At 41.4% G+C, this 12,392-nt stretch overlaps 1 non-coding gene across 1 annotated transcript; it reads left to right on the forward strand.

Moving 5' to 3' along the window:
* The first annotated feature begins 363 nt into the window (after positions 1 to 363).
* LOC121829205 (U6 spliceosomal RNA) lies at positions 364 to 468 on the forward strand. The gene has a single exon (XR_006071989.1). It is a non-coding gene; the product is annotated as a U6 spliceosomal RNA (small nuclear RNA).
* The last annotated feature ends 11,924 nt before the right edge of the window (positions 469 to 12,392 follow it).

A 12,392-nucleotide genomic window follows, 5' to 3' on the forward strand; every position in this document is an offset into this window, starting at 1 on the left:
AGATATTAAATGCATGTTAGACAGAGAAATTTTACTTGAGTTAATACATGTAGCATTATTAAGTATTCGATTTAATGTTATAATATTAGGTAATAGTATAGCATATTAAATCAGAAGTAAAATAAATAGGGTAGGATGTATTGCAATTATGTAGCCTTGACTGGCCCTGAACTCACTATGTAGACTAGGCTGGCCTCAAACTCAAAGAGATTTGCCTGCCTCTGCCTCCATGGGACTGGGATTAAAGGTGTGTGCCACCATGCCCAGACATTGAGATTTTTAATTCACAATTTTTTTTTAGTGTTGAAAGAAACAGCTAGTAAAAGAGCGGTCAAGCAGATCACCAAGAGAAGATCTGGGCTGGCGTCAGTAGCACACATACTAACTAACACTGGAGTGAGACAGAAAAGATTAACGTGGCCCCTGTGCAAAGATGACATGCAAATCCGTGAACCGTTCCGTGTTTAATAAAGTAAAAGACAGATCTGAATAATTTCACTGGAGTTACTGTAAATATATGAAATCAAACATAGAGATGAGGCAAACGCCCTAAGTTTCTATCTAACGAGAACCAAATAGCCAGAATTCTTTTTATTTTTGAGATCCTAAATAATTACACCATTTCTCCCTTCCCTTTCCTCTCTCCAAGTCCTTCCAAATACTCCCTGCTCTCCTCCGAATTCACTGCATTTGACTAACTACAAATGTCATGCATATATGAGCATACATATATATTCTTAAATATTACTTACCCAGTCTGTATAGTACTACTTGTAGGTATGTTCTCAGGGCTGACCATTTGGCACTGGACAATGACTTGGGGGTGCTCTCCCCTGGAGGAGACCCCTTCTCCTGCCCCCAGCTTTCCTCGGTTGCCTATAGTTCTTTCTGTAGGGTTGAAACTTCATGGTTTTTTTCCCCCCAGTGCAGCTTGGCAATAACCAGAATTTCTTATACTAATAAACAATGATAATTTATGTTTTTACAGAGGGCCCCTCAGATTATCGGCCTCTGGTGGCTCAGGCCTATAATCGCAGCACTTGGGAGGCTGAGGCAAGAGGAAGGTTGCAGAGAATTTGAGGTCAGCCTTGGGTTACAGAGTACAGGGTGAGACCCTGTCTCCAAAGAAAGGAAGGATAACAGTTATTTTTGCTATTATTCTTTAACAAAAGGGAAGAAAAGGAGGAAGAAGAGAGGGAGCGGGAGAACTTCTGAATCATAGAGCAGGATAGTTACATTTGATTTATTCTTAATATTAATATTCTTAATATTTCCAGCATATAAAATTGTTCCATCATTAACATAACAAGTCATCTTGTTATGCTCTGTTATCTTCACTTGTATGGCCCAAAACTAAAAGTTCCATATATGTAGACATTTTTGCCACTCCAAATGCTAAATTAATAATATCGTTATCCCCAAATTCTTAAATACTTTTCGTTGTGTTGAACATGGAAACAAGAGTGCCTGTGAAGAAAGCTGGTCTTTGTCCATCAGGATTTATAAGGACGAATGTCTGTTTTGTTTGTCCGCATTCTCAAGTGTACCAATATTAACACTGATTTAAAGGATGTGAAGTTTTATCGATTTTTTTCAACCTTTCCTAATCAAAAACTTTGTAGATAATCAAACATTTAGACATCTTTTCAAAAGATTCTGATTCCATAGACTTAATACCTTAAATAATTTCAGATTGTTAAAGCGCAGTTACTTAGATATGTTATACAAGGAAAAATGCGCTGTAGGAAATGTGGGCTGTTTCACTGAGCTATCAGGCCCACAGTGCATTCCGAGATTGCTATGTGGGGAGCAAATGATACACTTCACTGTTCTCAGTGCAACTTTACTAATTTCTTCAAAGCTGGTCCCCTCTGCTCTTTACATCCATTTCAACAAATGACACATTGTGCATGGCTTGAATGCCCACATTGAAACCTTTTCCTCTGAATCTAACTTGAAAAATAAATTATTATCCAGAGCAGTGGAGGATCCCACTGATAATCTTAAAGAGCATATATGCATGCTTCGTTTGGACTTTTTAAAATATTTCAGATCTATCGATGTAGCTCAATGGCAGAGAATTTGCCTAGTGTCAGCAAGGCTCTGGTGTGATTCATAGAACTGCAAAACCTAAAATAAAAACAAAGATATTTCCAGTGTATAAAACCATTCCATCACTAACTATTTTTTACACTCATGTGCACCAGCATAAACATGGTTTTGTTTTGACAGACAGAAACCAAAGGAAGCAAGGAAGTGCACAATTAAGCCGGAAAGGGGCTGTGACACCAGTGCTCATCCAACACGGGCTGTGACAAGAGGGCCATTAGCTCGCACTCTCTTGTGTTCGGATGACATATGGGAGCCTTCCAAATTAACACAGTGTTTGCTGCCTACTGGCTTGTATCACAGGCTTAATCCATTTTGGGTTTGTGTGTGTGTTGTTGTTGTTTGAAAGACGGGGGAGAGGGTGTTTTTAATGGCTTATGTATTTCGATAAGTACTTTTGAATATTTATGAAGCATTAAATATATTAAATGGATGATTTTGGATAAGAAAATCATGAGACATCACCACGGCCCCCATTTTCCTTATTGTTATCTACTCTGCAGTTACCCCTGTTCACTGGCATAGCTTCTCTTTTCTCCTTCTCTCAGGCAATCTGCACTCTTTTTTAAAGATGTATTTATTTATTATGTATACAGTGCTCTGCCTGCATGTATGCCTGCACGCCAGAAGAGGGCACCAGATCTCATTATAGATGGTTGTGAGCCACCGGGTGGTTGCTGGGAATTGAACCTCTGCAAGAACAGTCAGTGCTCTTAACCTCTGAGCCATCTCTCCAGCCCCCAGTCTATACTTTTTAAGAGGCCATTTAAAGCCTAGTCTGGGGAGATGGAAAGATGGCTGAGCAGTAAAGAGTATTTGCTGTTCTCACAGAAGATCCAATTCCCAGCACCCACATATCAGCTCACAACCATCTATAACTCCAATTCCTTGGGCTCTGACACCTCTTCTGAGTGCCATGGGTTCCTGTATGCATGTGGTACACATACATACTCTCAGAGGGTCATGGACTCAACCTCTGAAACTGTAAGGCAGTCCTCCAACTAAATAATTTCTTCTATAAACTGCTTTGGCCATGGTGTCTCTTCCCAACAATAGTAAAGTAACTAAGATAGGTTACAGAATCTCTGTATGGATAAGGAACAAGTTTTGAAATAAATGTTTGAATAACTGTCAGTGTAATTAATGCCACTGAACTGATACCTAAAAGTGGCTAAAATGGCAAAATTTATGTAAAGTATGTTTTGTCACACAATAAAAGACATACAAAGAGAAACTGGTATGTTATACCACACATTTTTAAAAAGAAAAAGAAATGTAAATTTCTCTTTCCTGAGACCAGCATGCTGGAGAGGCCACATTTCAGTAACATGCCTGGTGAACAGTCTTAACGGGATCCTGCCTTCCATCTCTACCCTGACACTATCCAAACACGGGAAAGCTGTATTCCATTCTCCAGAGCAGCCTGGCCCCTATCTGAAGGCTGTAAGAAGTCTTGCTTGATCTCACTTAGACTGTGGATTCAGCAAAGCTTGCTCAGCTCGCCCCTCAAAACCATGAGATGTCATAAAGTGCTTTCTGGATTGGGGATAATCTGTCACACTGCAATAGACAACAGTGTTCTTCTACTCTCCAGGAATCAGTTGACTTGGTAATTCCTGACTGCATGGAGAACGGCATGGGTTAAGAGTGCTGAGCCAAGCCAAGCAGTGGTGGCGCACACCTTTAATCCCAGCACTCAAGGCACAGGCAGGAGGATCTCTGTGAGTTTGAGGCCAGCCTGGTCTACAAATCGAATTCCAGGACAGTCAGAGCTGTTACACAGAAAAACTCTGTCAGAAAAAAAAAATGCTCAGCCAAACTTCTGGTGATTCAGAGAAATATTTGGATCATACAGCACTGATCGCATCCCTACACAGCCGCAGCAGTCCACTGCTTTGCACGGTATCCTGAGTTGCTGGTGAGTATTCTTGACACACGAAGGCCAGTTCAATCAGACATCAGCAGTTTAGAAATGGCATTTTGTCTTCATTCAAAATTAAATCACTTTCATTAAGTCCAAAAGGGAGAATGAAATATCATAAAAAGTAAAAATCATTCTCTTTACCAGAATGGCAAACAAGAACATGGTCTTATTTTCACGTGGACACAAATATTCTTTGGTGATATTTTAGACACAAAATGACAACACTTCTCAAATGTTTTATCCTAAAATTGAAAGCTAAGGAGGCTTCCAATTTTAGGGTTGGCCTGAGTGCATGGTTTGGCTCTACCCACCATGCATAGCAGGACATACAAGCTCTCTGTAAGTCAGCTTTGTCCACTGCGGAAAAGACATACAGTAGTTTTTCTATTGGGGTTGTACCCTGCAATCTCAGACAGTCACCCGGGCTATATGCCGGACCATTGGAATCATTGTGGGTTGGACACAGGCCTTGGGCTTTCAGTAGATTTCCCCAATAGTAGGAGGTGGGTCCCCATGGTAGAACATATGCTCAGTGTGCTTGGGACCCTGGCTTTGGTCCCAAAGAACCAAAACAACTTTGGTCCCAAAAGAAAGAACAGCCCCAATGCTACCCAACGAGAGAGCGACAGGAGCACGGGGAAGCAAAAGAAATCAAGGAAAGGTGAGACTGTGAAGTGAATGCTTAGAGGTCAGAGACTGAAAGGAACAGATTCAAACCTGAAGAAGTGGCTCTAAAACCTACCGAGTGCTGGGGAAGCAGCCCAGTGTGTTAAACTGCTTGCCCCTCCTGCTTTCTAGTATTCCAAACGCCACGGAATTCAGTTGGATAAGGTCTTAGTTAGGGTTTATATCACTGTGCTGAAACACTATGACCAAAGGAACCTGGGGAAGAAAGGGTTTGTTTGGCTCACACTTCCACATTGTAGTCCATCACTGAAGGAAGCCAGGACAGAAACTCAAACAGGGCAGACTAGAGGCAGAAGCTGTTGCAGGGGCCATGGAGGGGTGCTATTTCCTGGCTTGTTACCCATGGCTTGCTCAGCCCTCTTTCTTATAGAACTCAGGACCACCTGACCAGGAGTGGCCCCACCCACAATGGACTGGGCACTCCTGCATCGATCACTAATTAAGTAAATGCCCTACAGGCTTGCCTACAGTCTAATCTTATGGAGGCGTCTTTTTTTTTTTTTCTCTCAATTGAGGTTTCCTCCTCTCTAGTGACTCTAGCTTGTGTCAAGTTGACATAAAACTAGCCAGCACAGACAAATGCTGATTTAAACTGCTTTGAGTGAGTTAAATGATATCTGACATTGTCTTTATTTTTGTCACAGAAGGAAGCATTAGGAATGTGTAGGTGGGGCTGGAGAGAAATCTCAGAATTGAAGAGTGTGTGCTGCTCTTACAGAGAGCCCAAGTTCAGTTCTAAATAATACCCACGTTGGGTGGCTCACAAGCCTACAACTCCAACTCTAGAAGGGTAGGACACCTTTGACCTCCACACGAACTGGTACTCAAGTTCACAGGCACCAGGCACACACATATACACTTACTTAAAAATAATTTTTAAAAATATTTTTAAAGAGCGTGTAGGTTATTGCCAGGCAAGATGCACCTATATGCAATAGTGGCACGTTGTTATGGGGACAACCAACTGTTCTCTGATTGGATTTGAGACCTACTCCACAGGGAGCATTGCACATTTGGAACGGTAAACCCACTAACATCTGTCGCAGGGAATGTCACAGGACTGAAGGGAAAACTTAATTCTGCTGTTGAGCTAAATTAACATAGCATCAAATCACCTCCAAAATATATGTGTTTACATCCATAGACAATTGTCAATCTCGTCCTTAATTCTAGATGCCTCTTCCCATGGAGGCAGACACTTATGGCTTCTCAAGGTGCTGAGAACGAGTGATGATTTAGTGATTTATATCAACCGCTTCTGGGCTCAGGGAACACTGCAAAAGGGGGTGGTGTAAGAGCTGGAAGATGGAGAGGATTGAAAAAATGCTCTCCTCCAAAACAAAACCCAGGATAGCTAAAACAATCCTGTACAATAAAGGAATTTCCAGAGACTTCACCATCCCTGACTTCAAGCTCTACTATAGAGCTATAGTAATCAAAACAGCTTGGTATTGGCATAAAAACAGACACATGGATCATTGGAATCAAATTGAAGACCCTGACATAAATCCACACATCTATGAACACCTGATTTTTATAAAGAAGCCAAAACTGTACAATGGAAAAAAGAAAGCATCTTCAACAAATGGTGCTGGCATAACTGGATGTAGGCACGTAGAAGAATGCAAATAGATCCATATCTGTCACCCTGCACAAAACTCAAGTCCAAGTGGATCAAAGACCTCAACACAAATCTAGTTATACTGAACCTGATAGAAGAGAAAGTGGGAAATTGTAGCTGAAAGGTTTCCTGTGCCCACCCAGCTCCCTAGTCCTCACAGTTCTACATCTGCTAAGACCCAAATAAACACACAGAGGCTTATATTAATTATGAACTGTATGGCCTATTGGCTCAGGCTTCTTGCTTACATCTTAAATTAACCCATTTCTATAAATCTATACTTTGCCACATGGCTCGTGGCTTACTGGTATCTTTACATCTTTCTTCTCATGGTGGTGGCTGTCAGCATCCTGACTCAGCCTTTCTCTTCCCAGAATTCTCCTTGTCTGCTTATTCCACCTATACTTCCTGCCTGGCTACTGGCCAATCAGTATTTTATTTATCAATCAATCAGAGCAACACTTTCACAGCATACAGAGTAACATCACCCATCAGGAAGTAGCCTTGAACACATTGGCACAGGAGACCACTTCCTGAATACACCAATAACACAGACACTGAGACCAACACTGTCAATGAGATAAATTATTTGGTATTTTGATTTCTACCTTCTTGAGTTCTTTATATTTTGGAGATAAGCCCTCTGTCAGATGTGGGGTGGGTAAAGATCTTTTCCCATTCTGCAGGTGGCTGTTTTGTTTTATTGACAGTGTCCTTTGCCTTACAGAAGCTTTTCAGTTTCAGGAGGTCCCATTTATTAACTGTCATTCTCAAACCACAAGTACGACAATAAACCAACACCAGATGGTAATGGAACCCCATTCTAATTCATTTTTTAAGATTTATCTTATTTCTCTCTGTGTATATGCATGGGTATATGTGATGGGTGCCTGCAGAGGCCAGAAGAAGGTGTCAGACCCCTGGAGCTAGAACTACAGGCAGTTGTAAGCTTCTGGACACAGATGCTGGGAACTGAACTCCAGTCACCTACAAGAACAGCAAGTGCTCTTAACTACTGATCCATCTCTAGGTCCCTGCCCTGCCAAGTTCAAATTCTTCTTAAGACAGGCTGGAGAGATGGCTCAGCTGTTAAAGGCTAGGCTCACAACCAAATTCTTCTAAGACAATGTCTTAGTTGGAATTTCTATTGCTGTGAAGAGAAATCATGAAGATGATAATTCTTATAAAGGCAAACATTTAATTGAGGTATCAGCTTACAGTTTCAGAGGTTTAGTTCATTATCATCATGGCAGGAAGCATGGCAGTGTGCAGGGAGACATGGTGCAGGAGAAGGAGCTGCTATATGTTGATCTGCAGGCAACAGGAAGTAGACTGTGACACTGGAAGTAGCTTGAGCATAGGAGACCTCAAAGACACACTTCCTCCAACAAGGCCCCACCTCCTAATAATGCCAGTCCTTAGGAGCTTATGGGGCCAATTACATTCAAACTACCACAATGTTCCGATTTATTTTAATGAAGTTCCTCTATTGTCAGTTCATTAAGTACACTATTGCATGAATTCTTATTCAATTTGCCCCAGTTGCTCCATTGTGAACCAACCATAGTTAAGTACACACACTTTTAGATACTCCCTTGAAAGTGATATGTTTGTGTTATTGCAAAATTTGTTACAGAGCTACACGTGGTAACACATGCCTGGAGACCCAGCACTCCAGAGGCTTCCATTTGTGAAGCGGTGTCACATGCCAATGGTATGTGAAGCATACAGTGTTCATGAGTTCCAAGAGTTCTGATCACATAACCAGACTGTAGAAAGAGTCAAAAGATATCAATGGACAGGTGATTAAAACTTGTTTTATGTAGCTCAGGGCTAACACTAGAATCAAAAAACCCCCAGAACGACTAATTTCAACTCAGCTTGGGGGAAAAAACCAAAATGGCTTTACAGTGATGCATCAGATTGCCTCTGGACAAAATAAGTTTTCTGCTTTTTAGCATGGCAATCCTTTACTTTGTAATAGAAGATTTTACCTCGGGAGCTCCCAAAACTCTGAGACCAACAGCATACTTGAAGCCACTGCGGTGGACCCAAGGTTCCACAATTGACTGCTTTTTCTGTTCATCAGCGAAATGGTGCCTGGACTGCTGGTTCCAGCTGGCTGCCACTTGCAGGGTGGGTTCTCGGCCTCTGCCTTCATCTGTGGAGTCTACCAATTTCTTTCCTTTTGCTCTGAGCCCCTTCTTTGACAGATGGTTTTAACTTCAAATTACAAATAATTTTCTCTCTGGGTACTGTCTCAGTCCCCAACTTGCACTTAACATTTTAGGTAATTGCTTGCCATTCATTATCTTAAGCAACTTCCAAATTTAAACTTACAGCACGTGGCTGGTTATATGTGCATCTGTATGTAAACATGTGTGTTCTGATTCAAATAACTCTGTTGCATTATTTCCGCACATAGTATCCTGAACCAGAAGAAAGTAGAAATGACAGATTCTCCAGAGAACTAAGGAGACCCCCTTTCCTATCATCATTACTGTACTCTGTTCTGGGCTTCTCAACTCAGAGAAATATCGAAAGGTCTCCAACTGTCAGGTGGGTAGTTAAATTAGATTACCTGTAATTGTTTTCCCAAGTCTGAGCATCTTAGACTCTGATAATTAACTAGAATGGAAATCAGCCTTCAAATGGGATTATTTCCCATATTTGTCTTTCAACCACACATTATAAATCATCCTGCCTGGTCCTCTGAGCTCATTGATGAGGAGAAGAATGGAAAAGTCAGAATACAAATGAATTTGTTGATTGTTTGGTTGCAGCCAAGATATCAAAATGAGTAAGACTTAATCCTATGCTCAGAAATTTCATTGTCTGGTGGGAGAATGGAGCCATTTCAGATCATTTCAGAGCATTATGAGGAAGCAATAGAAGTTATGTCCAGAGTGTCGTAAGACCACAGAGGAGAAACAGTCAGCCTATTTGAGGTGGACATATAATACAGGACTTGAAAATTATCCAGAGGAAATATTACTGAGATGGCCCTTAGTCTAATAGCCTTGGGCAAGTAAGATGGGGGGTGGTGGGGGTAAAAATGCTTTCCATACAAGCCTAAAGACCTGAGTTCAATACTCAGGACCCACAAAGGAGGGAGAGGATCGATTTTTAAAAGTTTTTCTTTGTCCTCCCTTTGAGCTATGCCATACATAATCTGCATGCATACACACAAACATTATACATACCCACAATAATTATAAAAAAAAATAAATTTTAAGATAAAAGTAATAGGACCTGCACTGGCATTGACAAGGAGATATGAGCATCGTGGGTAGAGTTGTTTATCGTAGTCAGAAGTTTTCTCCTGTCCCACCCAGCACCGAGGTCCCACAGCTGCTTATAAAATAATCGTTCAGAGGCTTATATTAATTACCAATTGCATGGCCTATGGCAGGCTTCTTGTTAGCTAGCTCTTACAACTTAACCCATTTCTATTAATCTATAAGTTGCCACGTGGCTGTAACTTACTGGTATTTTCACATCTTGCTTCTCCTGGTGGTGCTGGTGTCTCCCTCCCCCTTCTTCCTGTCTCTGTCCTAGGATTTCCCACCTGCCTCTAAGCTGCCTTGCCATAGGCCAAAAGAACTTTATTTACTAGCCAATGGGAGCAACACATATTCACAGCATACAGAAAGACAGCCCCCGTAGTATATAAGGGAAATTCTTCTTGAAAACAAGACATCAGGGGCAGCATGGCTACAAACTTTCTTGTTAAAATCTGTTTAAGGACAGGACTGAAGATTTAACTACATGGTTGAATGTATGCCTGGCATGTTGACTCGTTTTGTATCACAGCACAACAACAATAAAAGTCTGGATAGTAGGGTAGATGTATGTTCAACATTGTAAAGATTTTCCAAAGTGATACATGGCTTTATATGGCCATTGGTAGTGAACAAGATTTATAATGGCTTCAAACCTCATCAATGTAAATGCTGTTAGTCCTTTTCATTTTTAGCTTAATGAGAAGTCAAAAACATGTTTAGTATCTTCTAACATGTTGAAACACTTATTACTGGGGATAATTTCAGAAATTTAGGTAATGCATTACGTGGACACATCATCTAGCTTTGGTTATTATCATACCATTTTATACCAGCCATCTCTACACCCATCTATCCTTTCTCCTTATGGTGATTTGAATAAAAATGGCCCCCAGGGAGTGACACTTTTTGAAAGCATTAGAAAGATTAGGAGTGTGGCCTTGCTGGAAGAAGTGTGTCATTGGTGATGGGCTTTTGAGATTTCAAAAGGCTTTTGAAACCTCCAAAGCCCACACTAGACCCAGTGTTTCTCTCTCTCTCTCTCTCTCTCTCTCTCTCTCTCTCTCTCTCTCTCTCTCTCTCTCTCTCTGCCTGCCAATCAGGATGTAGCTCTCAGCAATTGCTCCAGTTCCACGCTCCCTGCCATGATGATAATGCACTAACCCTCTGAAACTGTAAGCCAGCCCCCAGTTAGAGTCTTTCTTTTATAAGAGTTGCCTTGTTCATAGTGTCTCTTCACAGTGATAGAACAGTGACTAAGACCCTCCCATATTATTCCGAAGAAAATTTTAGTAACCACATCTTTTCATTGAAGAAATTTCAGCAAATATCTCTACCATACAAGAAATCTAAGCTGAGTGTGATGTAGTTCTTAGCACTGGCTGTTCTTCCAGAGGTTCTGAGTTCAATTCCCAGACATGGTGGCTAACAACCATCTGTAATGAGATCTGATGCCCTCTTCTGGCCTGCAGACACAGCACTGTATACAGAATAAGTAAATAAATTAGAAGAAGAAGAAGAAGAAGAAGAAGAAGAAGAAGAAGAAGAAGAAGAAGAAGAAGAAGAAGAAGAAGAAGAAGAAGAAGAAGAGCTCCTTTAAAAATCTAAGGCCAGGCGGTGGTGGCGCACGCCTTTAATCCCAGCACTTGGGAGGCAGAAGCAGACGGATCTCTGTGAGTTCGAGGCCAGCCTGGACTACAGAGTAAGTTCCAGGAAAGGCACAAAGCTACACAGAGAAACCCTGGCTTGAAAAAAAAAAATCTAATTAAAGGGGCTGGAGAGATGGCTCAGAGGTTAAGAGCACTGACCGCTCTTCCAGAGGTCCTGAGTTCAATTCCCAGCAACCACTTGGTGGCGCACAACCATCTATAATGAGATCTGGTGCCCTCCACTGGAATGAAGGCATACATTCAGGCAGAACACTGTATGCATAATAATAAATAAATCTTTTTTTTAAATCTAACTAAAATGTCATTATATTTATATAAAAATAGTAATGTCTTGCCATGAAGTATTCAGTGTGAAAATTTTCACCAGTCTCAACAATATTATGCAAGTTCCCAAAATTAGTTCACATACTGCAGTCAGTTGGTTTAATTCTACCACTATGATATATTTGCACCTCACTTTCATTTTTATTTTTTTAATTTTGAGATGTGGTCTCAATAAATTTCTCAGGGTAGCCTTGAGCTCATTCTATAGCCCAGGCAGGCTTTGAACTAGCAATCCTCCTGACTCATTCTCTCACACTGGGATCACAGGCTTGAACCACCAAGCTGGGCTTTGTCTTTCATCTTTTTCTTTTGCAATGTGTGTGGGGGTTTTTCCTGCCTGTGGGTCTTGCATCACATCTTTTTTTGTTTTGTAATGTGTGTTGGGGAGGGGGGGTTCCTGCCTGGAGGTCTGTGCACCATATGCATCAGGTGCTGGCCGAGACTAGAAGAGGTGTCATACCTCTGGGATTGTAGTTACAGAAGCTCTGAGCCTCCATGTGGGTGCTGGAATTCAAACCCAGGTTCTCAAGAAGAGTAATCAGTGCTCTTAACTGTCTCTCCAGCCCCAGTATTTTATCTTTTTATTCAGAGATCCTCCCTTTTCTTTTATTCTTTGCAATCTTTTTGATAGAGCCATTGGGCTGTGGTAAGTGAGATGGTTCAGCTGGTAAAGGTGGCTCCTGCCTGGGTTCCGCCCCAGCACCCACAGCATGGAAGGAGAGTACAGACTCCTGTAAGCTGTCCTCTGACCTTGACATAGGTGCTGAGGTGTGTGC

This window comes from Peromyscus maniculatus, chromosome 4 (genome assembly GCF_049852395.1).
Source record: "Peromyscus maniculatus bairdii isolate BWxNUB_F1_BW_parent chromosome 4, HU_Pman_BW_mat_3.1, whole genome shotgun sequence".
In the NCBI taxonomy this organism is placed as follows: domain Eukaryota; kingdom Metazoa; phylum Chordata; class Mammalia; order Rodentia; family Cricetidae; genus Peromyscus; species Peromyscus maniculatus.